The 14,024-nt window shown below is 39.0% G+C and overlaps 1 protein-coding gene across 7 annotated transcripts in view; it reads left to right on the top strand.

Moving 5' to 3' along the window:
• ADD3 (adducin 3) overlaps positions 1-14,024 on the top strand; it is a 94,992-nt gene that overhangs the window by 36,148 nt on the left and 44,820 nt on the right. For 4 of the 7 annotated variants that reach the window (XM_081192009.1, XM_081192010.1, XM_081192008.1 and 1 more), the window contains one exon: positions 2,457-2,493. The gene's annotated coding sequence lies outside the window, so the exon portion shown is untranslated. Of the gene's footprint in view, positions 1-2,456; positions 2,494-9,197; positions 9,223-14,024 lie in introns of all 7 variants that reach the window. The other 3 variants (XM_081192011.1, XM_081192012.1, XM_081192013.1) reach the window with 1 other exon arrangement.

Below are 14,024 nucleotides of genomic sequence, written 5' to 3' on the forward strand. Positions count from 1 at the left end.
CATTATTATTATTATTATTATTATTATTATTATTATTATTATTAATTTACTAAAAAGTAAGCACTGGACGCTCCCCACTAGTATCCTGCATGTGAGCTAAGACAGAATTGTTTGGACCCAAGCAAGGAAATGTAGCTGTGGCCCATGTAACTGATAAATTACTACAAGAAAAGCTTTGTTTTTAAAGTGAAAATGTGTCATAAGAATTATCATGCAAGTCTCTCCTGTGTTAGCTTTTCATTTCCATCAAGATGCTTGAGACTCGTCTGGCTGTTGAGAATTTTTGTAAAATTATTTTATACTTCTTGCATTCTATGTGCTTAAGGCTTTGGCAATATTTAGGGATGGAAGAATTGTTGCGTTATTGTCAGTTGTTTCCAATGAGGAAATCACTGCTTGGTAAAGCTGTTTGCATTCCTGTGGCCTGTGGTATAAGGAAATATCATGCTATAAAAATTCCCAATTATTTCCCTAAGGATCTCTTTTCTAAATCCTTTGATGCCTTGGGGGTGGGAGTTGGAAGTGAAGTAGAAAACACAGAAATCTAGTTTCTAAGCCATTAGTATGCAACCTCAAGCTTTGTTAACATATTCTAGTTTTATCTTTATTTTTATAACCCACGGTCATGAATTGTACCAGAGATGCTTCCCTTAATTTCATCAAACATTATAAGCTAATAACTGTGAGAGAATATTTTTTACTTCAGAAAAAAGCATGCCGTGCAACTTTGAATGTACTGTACTGTGACTCCTTTGATACATGGTTACTTTTGTACGTTAGAGACAGTGAGAACACTCTGTCCAGTTCGGGGCACCACAATTTAAGAAGCATATTGAAAGCTTGTGGTGTGCAGAGGAAGGTGACCAAGATGATAAAGGGTCTGGAAACCAAATCTTATGGGGAACTGTTGAGGGAATTGAGTATGCTTAGCTTGGTAAAGAGGAGATTGAGGGAAGATATGAAAGCAATCTTCAAATTCTAAATGGTTGTCGCTTATGGAGCAAGCTTACTTTCTCCTGCTCCCTGGCTAGGACCCAAACCAGGGGCTTCACATTACAAGGAAGGGGGTTCTGACTAAATATCAGGAAGAACTTTCTGACAGTCTGATATTGCAAAACAGCAGTAAGATTGAGACAGCAAATTATGGTTTGCATCATCATTCCATAATGGGCTTAAGAGATGGAAAGACTTCTCCCTTCCACAGGGACTCTACACAATTTTTGCTGTTCTTTTCCTGATAATGGTGTTAAGAAAAAATGAATCAAAAATGGTGCCCACATTTCCCGTACCATTCTCTGGCAGCAAATTTGGGTATTTCTGAATATTTTTAAGGCGCATAAGTCTTCAAAAATTGGTGCATTCATTCTGTTTTGTAGTGAAAGAAATTCAACATCACACTACGTCAAGTGTTCCATCAGAGCAAGCATTTCAGTCAGACCACTGACAGCTTGATCCCCACTCCTCTTGTGTACTGTTCTGGGGAGTCTCCTGAACCCCACCCCTCCAATTTCAGGGGCGTGCAGGGGAAAGTCCTTTTGCGCAAGTTCTTGTGTGGGCATCCACTGACAGGACTCATTAGTTGGATCCCACCCAATGTCATATTTATTTTTAAAGCTTAAATCAGTACAGGTGGCAGCAGAGATTTTATTTCGGGTTGCTTCATGGTAATTGCTATTTCCTTCTACTTTATATCGTTCTGTGATGGGAGCAGGGAGGACTGTGAGTGGGGGTGGACATAATTTCCCCCAGAATGTGTCAGAATGAATGCTATGGCCAGGATATTTTGTGGGGGTAAATGGCGGCCACCAGGACGAAGCCTGCAAAAGTACCGTTCTCTGCATGTGCTATAAAATGAATGGGAGGGGTTGGACTTTGCTTCTCTTTGGACAGGCCATTTGCAGAAACCGTACAAACCTGTTGTGCTGCTTCTGCCTTCTGCAAAGTTAGAATGGTGAGAGATTCGACTGTTTCCTCCTCAGGGTTCTTTTCAGTTTATTAAAAACTTCAGGAGGAGAGGAGATTGCTGTCTTGGTGTCCAGCTAATTTGATTTGAGAAGTCTTGGCAATTAGAACTCGATGACAAACTGATTTTACGGTGCTTTTTGAATGTCCAGTTAGGCACTATCTAACCTTACTTTCTAAGAGCAATTTTGATTTGTAATCAAAGATTCGTAAAAAACAAGCTTCATATAAACATTGGCTAGAATCCATTATATTATTAAACATGCTGAAGTCCTTTTGATTTCAGTTGTCCATCCCTCTTGCAGCCAATTTTGAGGAACTAGAGAAGTTGAGTTCACTTTCCTGAACACTTGGTTGGTGTTTTTTTTTTAAAAAAGTCAACAAATACAGTGTTTTTGAGTGGCTGCATTTGCTCATGTAAAGTTATAATGAAATTTACAATCTGTGCAAGTTCTGTCTGAAGCTGACATGCTTTGCTTTGTTTTTGTTTGCAGGTCAGAAGGGAGAGAGAACTGTGAAAATAACATCCAGGTAACAAATGTGATTTTGTGGAAATTAATAGCAAGAAAATGAATATTTATTTTTTTGCTGGATGATTAAGAATAATATTGTACCATTAACAAAGATTGATAGTACTTCTGAAAATTATTGGTGAATTTAACGCCAACTCTATCTGGATATTGGTGGGGTTTTTCCCCATAATTCATTAAGTTTTCAATTTTACATTTCAAATTTTTTTTTTGGAAACTTTAAAAGATCCAGTGACTTCCATTCTTCTCCTTCCATGGTTCATTCTTCATATCATACATTCCTGCATATTTTACTATAACCATTCAAATCAGTTTTCCACTTTTAAATCACTCAAATATTATTTACAGTGTTTAATTTAACTTAATGCTGCCAGCATTTTCAGCTGAGTACAGTTATTTTCCATATATACAATAAACGTTTTCCACTCTTCTTTAATCATATGTTCTTCTAGCTCTCACACTATTGCTCTTCTCCAAAGCTTTTAATTTTTCTAATGCTTTGGGCACACTCTCCAAAGGTTGTCCTAATGTCAACAACACATCTTCAGCAAATCCCCTTAATTTATAGATTCTACGTCCCACCTCAATACCTTTAATTTCCCTATTTCACCTTATATTCTGAAGCAATATTTCAAACTCATAATAAACAGTGAAGATGGGGACAGCCTTGTCTCATTCCTTTTTCTACTTGGCATTGGTCTGAAAGAATATTGTTTACTAATATATTTGCAGATTGATCAGTATAGATTGCTAAAACCTTAATCATAAATGATCATGAATTTTGTCAAAAGCTTTCTCTGCATCTAGAAAGATTTAACACAGCCTGTTTCTTACTTCTAGGTACTTTATTAAATTGATTACATTTCTTACATTGTCTTTCATTTGTCGACCTGGTAAAAACCTGGCCTGGAGTCTGCGGACTGACTTAGTCACATGTCGTTTTCAGTCTAATAGCCAGGATTGTAGCAAATAGTTTATAGTCACAGTTCAATAATGAAATAGGTCTGTAATTTTTAGTCTATGTTAAGTTACTCTATTGTTTGGGGATCAGAGTAATGAATGCGTCTTTCCATGAAGCTGGTACTCCCATCACCAGAATTCTGTTAATGGTGTCCTTAAGTGGTTCTATAAGTGCACCCTGAAACTTTTTATAATAAATTGCAGTAAGTCCATCTGGCTCCAGTGCTTTTCCCATCCCATATGGATATTGTTAACATAATTTACATTGCTGCTATTTTTTATTTTTGCTATACCTTATTTATCTCTGTCTATTTACCCAAGCACAGTAACTCAGTAGAACAGATAACTAACTGTTGATAGTGCTGCCTCTTCTCTTCTCTGCACCCCTTTCTACTAACCATCTTTCACTAGACGTTGTGTGTCTACAAATTTTAAAACTTCTGAGCAGTTAATAAAACAGTTCATAATGCATAATCAGCTGAACCAATGGCTGGGGTGGTGGTGTATGAATTTCAGTCAACTGCATAGGTTGTTTTCTGTTGTCAAATTTTAGCTGATGATTTGCCAGAAAAGCAAATCAGGTATACCCTACCTGATTATTGGGGGTGGGTGGGAATTATTATTCTCTTTCTTACATAAATTATCTCATTTGGTTCTGCATGACCTTGGCTTTGCCCTAGTCAAAGGGTGAGCAACCTACTTTCTCTTTAGGATTACTTTCCCTCAGGGGTGATCTGTCAGAGGCTGAGTGTAGAATGAATTCAGTCCAATTTACTATTTGTAGAACTCTCCAATTTACCTGGGTAAAATCTGTTCATGCATATAACTTTTCCCAGCTATGCAGCAGTTTGTCAGTTGTCCATGAAACTTTCTCTCCAGCTGTCATGGCTCACTCCCTAAAAAAGATTTCAAAGGCAAATTTCCCATATCCCATAGAAGAGGAATCTGATGGGAATTGTCACCCTGGAGCTGAAACTGATAAGTAACTTACAACTGTCTCCAAACAGCAAATGGTTACTTTCTTCCGCCTGTCAATTTATCTGAACCTACCTAGCAAACTAGTGTGGAAGGAGGCAATCTGAGAACTATCCCCCCACCTGTATGACTACAGAAGTCTTCATATACATGGCAATTATCCAGGGAGATTTGTTTGAATTAATGTTCCTCGAAGTCAGGACTTGTCATTTGGTTTCCACAACCTTGGTTGAGCTTGTTAGCAAAAAAAAATCACACAAATATTAAGGGCAGTAAAACCCAAATATCTAGTAAGCTTTCACTTTAGATCAGAAGTTGGACCACTTAGCTTCTAAACAAAAATAAAATTCTGTAGCTGAGCACAACACATTTTCAACACAATTGTCTGTGTAGGAAACAGCATATATCCTGTGTGAACTTCCTTATGTGCATTTGTGCATGTGTCTTTTACAGTATGAACACAGGCTCTGCATAGTTTGTGCACATGGAAAACTGCATGCCATTATTTGCTTGAATCTGAGGTCTGTTTTAGAAATGTGTAATATGTGAAGTGGCAACTGGGAAAATGATTTGGTGCCCCTGGTCTGTGTGCTGTCCATAGTTTAGATATTACTTGTCTCCATTTATGCCTATCCAATAAGACCACCATCTTAAATCCTTCTCTGATGCCACCACAGGTGAGATGTAGCAAAAGATTATCACAGAGGACCTTTTCAGTGGTGCCCCCTGCATCTTTAAAACCATGTCCCCAGAGTAGCTTGAACTTCATATCATTTTGGCACAAGACAGAAATCATTTTATTCCTCTCATGCTTTTAAATCTGTTAAGGTCCAATCTAGTTTTTTAATCTCTGCCAAATGATTGTATGCTCCTATTTCATGTTAATATTGGTTCTGTTTGATGTATGTCTTTTAAATTGTCTGGTATTTTGATTTGAAAGCTGCCTTGTGAATTTTTGCTAGCGTGGGAATGTAAACACTTAGAATGAATAAATAAATACAGGGCCAGCACTTCCACGAGCCAAGCTGAGACAATTGTCTCTGGAAGCATGGACAGTGAATGGGTGTCCTCAGGGCTCTCTGCTTGCTTGCTGGCTTGCTTGCAGGCCACCCACCCAGTGAGGCTCCAGTGAGCTCTTCCACCTTTTCCTCTTCCTTGCCTAGCTCTGCTTTTTAACTTGTAACTAACTAGATTTACACAGAATGTCCAGCACCTGCAGCAAAGTGGTGGCAGCACAGGGGTTCCTGGCCAACCTATTCAGAAAACTGGTCTCTGAGGGACAATCCACTTGACATTTCCTCTGAGCAAGGTAGGGAGGGGAAAGAGAGAGACCACCAGTGCTGCCACCACTAATGCATTGTTAAAACAAAACAAAAAGTAAGTGAGAAAAGTGGAAGGGGATTAGCATGGGCAAGAGGAGTGTGAGGAAGAGGAGGAGCAGGAACTAGGCCTAAATAAACCAGCAATTCAGATACACAGGGATGTTAATGGTACTTTTTGGAACATCCAGGAAGGAACAGAATGGAATCAGGTTGAAGTATTAATGCTATCTTAAAGCTAGAACTACTGCTCCTCTTAAGCAAGGGATGAGGATTCTGGCTCTCCAGATATTGTTGAATCAGCTGTCATTATCCCTTATCATTGACTAGCTTGGCTAGGGTTAATAGAAGTCGAAATCTAACATTTTGTTCTTCATTCTGATCTTAGGCAAATTTTATCAGAACTGCAAAGGACATACCTGAACATTTAGACAAAAAGTTGGAAAACAGTACTGTGTGTTAAAGTGCTCAAAATTGTGATGTGCTATCTTAAAGAGGTCTGGGAATCAGAATCTGTTGTATGTGGAACTCCTTGGTTTATGATTAAGAGGTAGAACTTAAGTACCTTCAAGTGAAGTGAAAGAACCTTCAGATAAGTTCTGTTTTCCATTGGATCCTTCCCCCCCCCCCAATTGGATGTCTGGGTTGCCTTCTTTTGAGTCTTCTAAATCTTTCATCAAATCCCAGTCAGAAATCTTATGGCCCTCTCTTGACAGATATACATTAGAGGTTTTTAGAACTGATTCTGCGATGTGTGGGATCTTGAATTATTACTTGTGAATAGCAATGGTGTTTTTTCTCTCCTATATTGTTGGTTTGCTTTGATATCCTACCCTTCCACCAGCAGTCTCAAAGCAACACACATCATTCTCTGTGCTCTGCCTGTTGGTTCTCACAACAATCCTATGATATAATGACTGGTCCAAGATCACCCAGGCAGAATAGGGATCAGAACCCAAATCTACCCAGTACTAGTCCAACACTCTTAAGTATCATACAAGGTATGCTTGCTGTATATTTGCTACAGTTATATATGATTCCTATGATTTGCTTTACTTTACTTCGATACCACAGTAAAAACAGGATGTGCTAATGGTGTTATCTACTCTGGAAAGGAAAGAAGTACTGTTTTCACTGTAGCTTCTTTTTTCCTGTAACTTATTTTTCCTGTTGATCACAGGAAACTCTTTAGTAAGATAGTCCCTCTTTTGCCTGATTGTTCACAACTGTGCGCTGTAACATGCAAAGAAATGGCTTTGTGTCTCTTCTCTCTCTTTCCCAGCCACTCTTTATTGCTGATTGTGCTAATATATCAAACTATAGTTTTTACTAAAATGATGACATATTGGAATGCTGCCCAGATGCTAGTGCAAACAATATGTGAATATTATCTTCAAGCAACGTGGTAGTTCCCAGTTAAAGATTAACTTAAGTAGGAGTGTGAATTCATGACATTTGTAGATTAAAATAGTGTTTACCTATACGGCCTAGGACCCTCGTACCTACGGGACCGCCTCTCCTGGTATGCCCCACAGAGAAACCTACGGTCTGCAAATAATAACATCCTCAAGGTCCCAGGCCTCAGAGAGGTTAGGCTGGCCTCAACTAGAGCCAGGGCCTTCTCGGCTGCAGCTCCAAACTGGTGGAATGCTCTGTCAAAAGAGACTAGGGCCCTGCGGGACCTGACATCTTTCCGCAGGGCCTGCAAGACAGAGTTGTTCCGCCAGGCCTTTGGTCAGGGCGCAGCCTGACTCCCTCCTCTGGCAACCTGCACATAATTCTACTTAATTGGTTGCCATCAATTTGATTTAATTAATTTTTATAATGAAATTTTTAGATTGTGTGATTATTTGATTGATTATTTTATTGTTGTTAGCCGCCCTGAGCCCGGCTTTGGCTGGGGAGGGCGGGATATAAATAAAATTTATTATTATTATTATTATTACTTGCATCCTGTACAATAATGACGTTAACACTCCATCTGAACAAATTAAATTAAAGTTTTGGAAATGATGAAAGCCAGCAGTGCTTTATCAGTGCTCACATACCGCTGTTGTTCTTGCTGCTGCTGCAAACCAGGAGGTAGAGGGGGAATGTTAGTGCAGTGCAGCCCCTCTACCTCCTCTTAAGCAGTAATAATAATAGTAATAATAATTTTATTACATTGCATTTTGGAGCTCATTGAAACAACTGCCAAGAAGCTGTTTGGGAGTGTACAAAGCGCTGATGTTAACTTGGGTTCACCTGCTGTGCGCTTGCTTCTGCACTTTTAAAAAACTTGTTCAATTCTTCAAAATAGTAGGTAGGCACTTATAATAGAAAATAGAGCGAGAAATATTCACAGCAGAATCCCTTAGTGTATCAAACTTCAGTTCTGTTGTCTGTTTTTAATTCATTTTGTTGGAGAAGGTATATGTTTTCAAATCTGTCCTGAGCTTTTATAATGGGGCAGGCTAAAAATCCATATAAATCCTAATACCAGTAAAATGAGGATTTGCCATTTTCAGTTAGCATAGAAAAGCTAACTCAAGTCAGCTGAACAGGAACACTGGCAGAGTAACACTATTAGGACCCTTCTATAAAGATAGGTTTGTTCTTGTCTCAACCTATATACCATCTCCGTTGTGTTACGTTCATTATTCCAAAAGTCTTTTGTATTCCATTTTTGACTAACATAGCTTAAGCCTATGTTTTAAAGGAAGACATATAGGACTACATAATGCAAGGTGGGACTTAAATAAAGAAATACATAGCCACTGCCCTCAACTGTGTTTGCATAACTTTAGTGTCACATTTTGGTTTTCCTGCACCAGAGTATGAACTTTTTGACACAGATTCAAATTGTCAACATCCTTGTCCATGAGGCTTACTACAAGCCAGCCTGCAAAATTTAATTAGGTTAATCTACATTTGTTTGATGACAAATATACCGAATTGACTCTTAACTGACTCTTAACTACACACGACTTTGTACAATCTTATTACCTCACAAGTATCTAAATAGGGAGTTTACTAAAGATACTTTCTGGGCAGATTAATGAATTTGCCTAGAAAGTATCTTAAGGAATACCTTTTGAAAACAAATCTTGTGTTTTAAAATATATCAAGTAGCTGTTATTTTACTTACAGCGTCTGCAGAGTGTTAAAATGCTCTTCCTTATCTGCCCAACGGTCCCTCCTCTTTCCAGTACCATACGCAAGCATGAAGGCCGTTTTCTGGCAGCAGATAAATTTCCATATCGCTTTCCCTGTCAGATTCCTGGGCTATGAGATAAAGTGGTTTCAAACAACACAAAAAGGAGAAGGTTAATGTAAAGTTCTTGATTGCACTTATGGGTAAGAAAAACTTGGCTATGGCTTTTAAAAGAAATTATGCAGGAGTGAGTTCTGGTGGGAGTTGAAATGTTGCTGTTTTTCTCCTCTCTCCCCCAACATGGATGGTGTTTTCCAGTTCAGTTCTAGGGGCCTCATTTAAGGTAAGCATCACAATCTGTTCTCTCCCTTGCACGTTCAGCTGTAGGGTGATTCAGGTTTAAGAGAATTGCATGTTTAGTTTCTGAGACATGTTGTTTTCTGAACCTTTTCATGAAATCTTTCTTTAGTTTTGCAAGTGACTGGGGTGGGGGTGGGAGTTATATTTTGCTGTCATAGAAGATTCTCAAATTAGGTTTGAAATAAACCAGAATAAAGGGTTGTAAGAAAATATTCACCCTAATGTTGCAACACTTAATTCTAAGCTCTTGCCTCCTGCTTTGCTATCTTAGAAGTAACCAACTCAGACAGAGTTAAAACAATAGGTTCTCTCTTGTTTTTATAAACTTGTTGGAACGTTGAAATGAAAAGTAACTGTTGGGAAACAAACTTTTATCTCACAAGCCTTCACTTTTTAACCAGCAGAGTTGTAAATCGTCAATGGGTATCATTTTTGTCCTTTGCAACATTTTGATATACTTTTATTGCAAACATATCTATTGCAAACATATTCCAAAAAGAGACTGTATAAATACATTCTCAAGCAATTTTATCAACCTCATTGTGCAGTTTTAATAACATGAGGATTTGAAATATGCATGTGGCAAAAACTGGCTTTAAAAAAATGATATGTTATTAAGAACTTTATTATTTGTGCTAGTGAAGTATATTGGCATGCCAGCTGAAACTGATGTCATTTTTGTAAGCTTTATTCTTTGGATTTAGTCACCACTGGATGCCTCACAGTTGCTGAGGTTTTTCCTCTGAAAAGTTGCATTTTTTTTCATCCCATTTCCTTTCTGTTCTGGTTTTATGCTGTCTATATCAGAGTTTGGAAATAAATTAAGCTGAATTGATAGTGAAACCTTGGGTGCACCACTAAGTTTTATATATGGAATTATTTTTATTGCTTTTGCACATGTAATTGTTTAATTTTTTTTGTGAAATCTCTGAGATATTTTATTGAAACTGATTCATAAATTGAATCAAATAAATAAACAATCATTTTGGGACACAGTGCTTCTGATCCCGTATAGGTCAGTTTATTTGCCTTTACAAACATATTTTGACTTGCTGGTCAGGCAAGACCTGTCCACCTATTTATTATTTCCTTTTTTCCAAAATTGTGTACCCTTACTTGTTACCATTTTTAAAAGAGCAAACATTCCATCTGCATTTGCAGCTTATGTGTAGGCATGTGCACATTTCTTGTAATACCCTTGTGGTCACTGAAAAAAGGGTCAAATGGTTAGATGAACTAGTTACATGTTGTAAAAGAATGACATTATGTATTTTGAGTGTTTTTATGGCAATAAACTTAGGCTTAACTAAAGATCTCAGTGATTCCAGGTTAGTGTAATGAGTGTGTGACTGTTTAGGAATAATAGCCCTGTACTACTTTTGACGCGGGTGGCGCTGTGGGTTAAACCACAGAGCCTAGAACTTGCCGATCAGAAGGTTGGCAGTTCGAATCCCTGCGACGGGGTGAGCTCCCGTTGCTCGGTTCCTGCTCCTGCCAACCTAGCAGTTCGAAAGCATGTCAAAGTGCAAGTAGATAAATAGGTACCGCTCCGGCAGGAAAGTAAATGGCATTTCTGTGAGCTGCTCTGGTTCGCCAGAAGCGGCTTAGTCGTGCTGGCCACATGACCCGGAAGCTGTACGCCAGCTCCCTCGGCCAATAAAGCGAGATGAGCACCGCAGCCCCAGAGTCGGCCACAACTGGACCTAATGGTCAGGGGTCCCTTTACCTTTATCTTTACTTTTGAATAGCTCAGCTATGCTCATGTTTGTCTTCAGTATGATCCCAATCTCTTACTCATGGCCTCCCATTCTAGAATAACTCATAATGACTCCAGAGCTACTGTTTTATCCTGACACTCTTAACCATATCAACATATCTTATTTCTTTTCCTATAGCTCATCCTTCCCACCTCTCTACTCTCTAAAGCTTGTGTAAAGTGTGTCTTGTCAAGCTTAGTAAACTCTTAGTAAGCCGATAGAAAATTTGTGTGTTAGGATTCTTGGATCAGTGGACTATTATTGCAGGCTATTACTTAAACCTATGACATTTATGCTATGGAGTCCTATAGAGCTCAGTGTTATACCCCATGTTGTTCAACATCTTTACTGTATGTTGATGCTGGGAGCTGTCACTTAGTGATTTAGTCTGCAGGGATATTAGAACCAACATCAACTGTGATTTCAGCACAGGGTCTCTCTCTCTTTACAGCAATAATGGGAAGGAGCAAAGTGGCTTTGAGCTTCATATTATAACATTATGGATTTAAACCAGTTTGCATATACATACAAAAACAAAACTATGTAGACAAAATATGAAACAACTTGTCTGTTCCATTAGCTCAGATACATGAAACACAAATTATATAATGTGCACTAAGTAAAGTGGAAGATATACTGAGTAGGAACCAGCTGCATTTGTTGTTGTTTAGTCGTTTAGTCATGTCCGACTCTTTGTGACCCCATGGACCAGAGAACGCCAGGCACTTCTGTCTTCCACTGCCTCCCGCAGTTTGGTCAAACTCATGCTGGTAGCTTCGAGAACACCATCCAACCATCTCGTCCTCTGTCATCCTCTTCTCCTTGTGCCCTCCATCTTTCCCAACATCAGGGTCTTTTCCAGGGAGTCTTCTCTTCTCTGCATACCCTGCATACCCTGCTACAATTCAACAAGAGACTACACACCAATATCTCCAACGGCCCATATCAAACTAATAGCATGGCTCTCCAGTGTGGAATAAATTGAAGCTAGAAGACTCAACTCACACCACTGAATTAATTTCACTGCCTTAATTTGCTAATCATGTCAAGACCATTTGTCCTCTCTCTCCCCATCCTCTTGGGGGAGTATGTTAATGGATAACTGCCAGACCTTCATTGTTTTGTCAACATGAATCCATACCTAAGGAGGTTCACTACTGCTTGCATGTACAGAGAAAACTTGTGTATATTTAGGTTCCCAGAGTCCAGTGTGAATTAGCAGGCTGAAGATAGGAATTTCTTAAGGAAAAAAGATAACAGTCTAGGAAATTGATCTGAGTAAGCCTTCTGCTGCTGAGTCAGCAGCAGTTAGTGTTAAGAAATGGATCAGCTATAAAATGTGCATCTCTCATATCTTCCTTAAAAGTCAGAAAGCATTTGCAGCCGTTTCTGTTTTAAAGACCACCTGTTCCCACATGAAAATGCCCAGAAGTTGAGGTCTTCATCTGAGACCTTTAGAATTAAGATGGGTAGTGACCAGATCCTTTTCAGTTGTGCCACCCTGTCTTTGCAATACATTTCCCACGGAGGTTCATCTGGCACCGATCTAAAGTCTTTTTTGGCAACAGGTGGATATCTTTTTCCCCCACAGGCTTTTTGATCTTAATGTTTTAGCTTGGTTTTTTAAACTGAGTTTGATACTGGTTTTGGCTTTGTTTATTTACTGTGTTTCTATTTTGTATCTTTTCGATTGTTAGTCACCCTTGAGGCCTTTCAGGCTGAAGAGGATTCTGAGTAAATAAATATTAATAGCAGGGATTTGGAGGTGCAGGAGGGGAGGAATCTCAACCCTACAAAAAGTACTTAGAAGTTACAAGCTGTGCGCACATGCAGTGATAAGCCATGCTGCCTAATTGCTCCTCCTTTGCTCTCCCCCAGCACTAAGCAGGAAGCCTTGGCTTTCCATTTCATCCAAACCCAGGGGTCATGGTTTGTTGCTTCCCAACAAGCCAAAAATCAGCATGCCAACAAACCATTGATTAAGGCTGGCTAGTGATTGTGGCTTATTAGTTTAGTGGTAATGTCATCTGAGCGGGGGCATGTTAAATGCAAGTTCTTGTAAGATGCAATGCATGTGAGAAATTGTGGGCTGAACGGCTGCCTGCAGCTACTAGGGGGTGGTGCGCTATTTGGTAAAATGCACACACTTTGCTTTACCTGTTTTTCTGGATAATCTGCTTTTATGTCACAATGTAGGGATACAGAATGTGGATAGCTCCTGTATTTAGTTATATTTTCAGCATACCACCAAGAACTAAAATTTACTTTGTGTTTTTCCTGACCAGATATGTTGCGCTGTTCGAAGTAGTTTCATGAAACCAGCTAGCACAAGTAATAGTGTGTGCCATTGATTCTGTTTGTTTGGCAAGCACCTCCCAAAATACATAATGCCTTGGATGACTTTAACATGCCACAAAAGATAGAGCCCTAAGAATGTTTCACCTTTCTTTTGCCAGTAAAGCACAACTGCGTCCACTCTGGGTACTTAATCTGACTGAGCTGGCAGTTGTCCATTGTTATCAAGAGAGTGGGGGAAGGGAGGGGATAGAATAACTTGATCCTCTTAGTCGAGATATGCAACACACGCTGCAGACAGCCCGATCTGGATTTTATTTCTTCATCTCTATGTGATCCAGTATGCATTCCTAACATGTTACAAACAGTTTGTGTCTCTGAAAGCACAAGATCAGTTTTCAGTGGCAACAGCCCCTAAAGGAAACAGACTGATTCCTCCTTGAGCAAACATCTGGCCAATTGTGGATGGAATTAATTGCTGATCTCTGCTGCCTGTGTTTTTCTTCTCTTGTCATTTCCTTTGCAGCTGTGAAAGGCAAGTTTTTAGACCTGAAAGCAGCATGGACATTTCCAGCAGTAGTAGTCTAAAGTTACAAATATTCTAGATACATTTGGATTTAAATACCTCCTGCAAACATACTAATTTTGAAATCTCAATATGAGATAGGCAATTATTTTGGAAAAAATTAAGACTCCGTCTATGTTTGCAACACTTTGAAAATCAAGAACCTCT

This window comes from Podarcis bocagei, assembly GCF_964188305.1.
Source record: "Podarcis bocagei genome assembly, chromosome: 4".
NCBI classification, from domain to species: domain Eukaryota; kingdom Metazoa; phylum Chordata; class Lepidosauria; order Squamata; family Lacertidae; genus Podarcis; species Podarcis bocagei.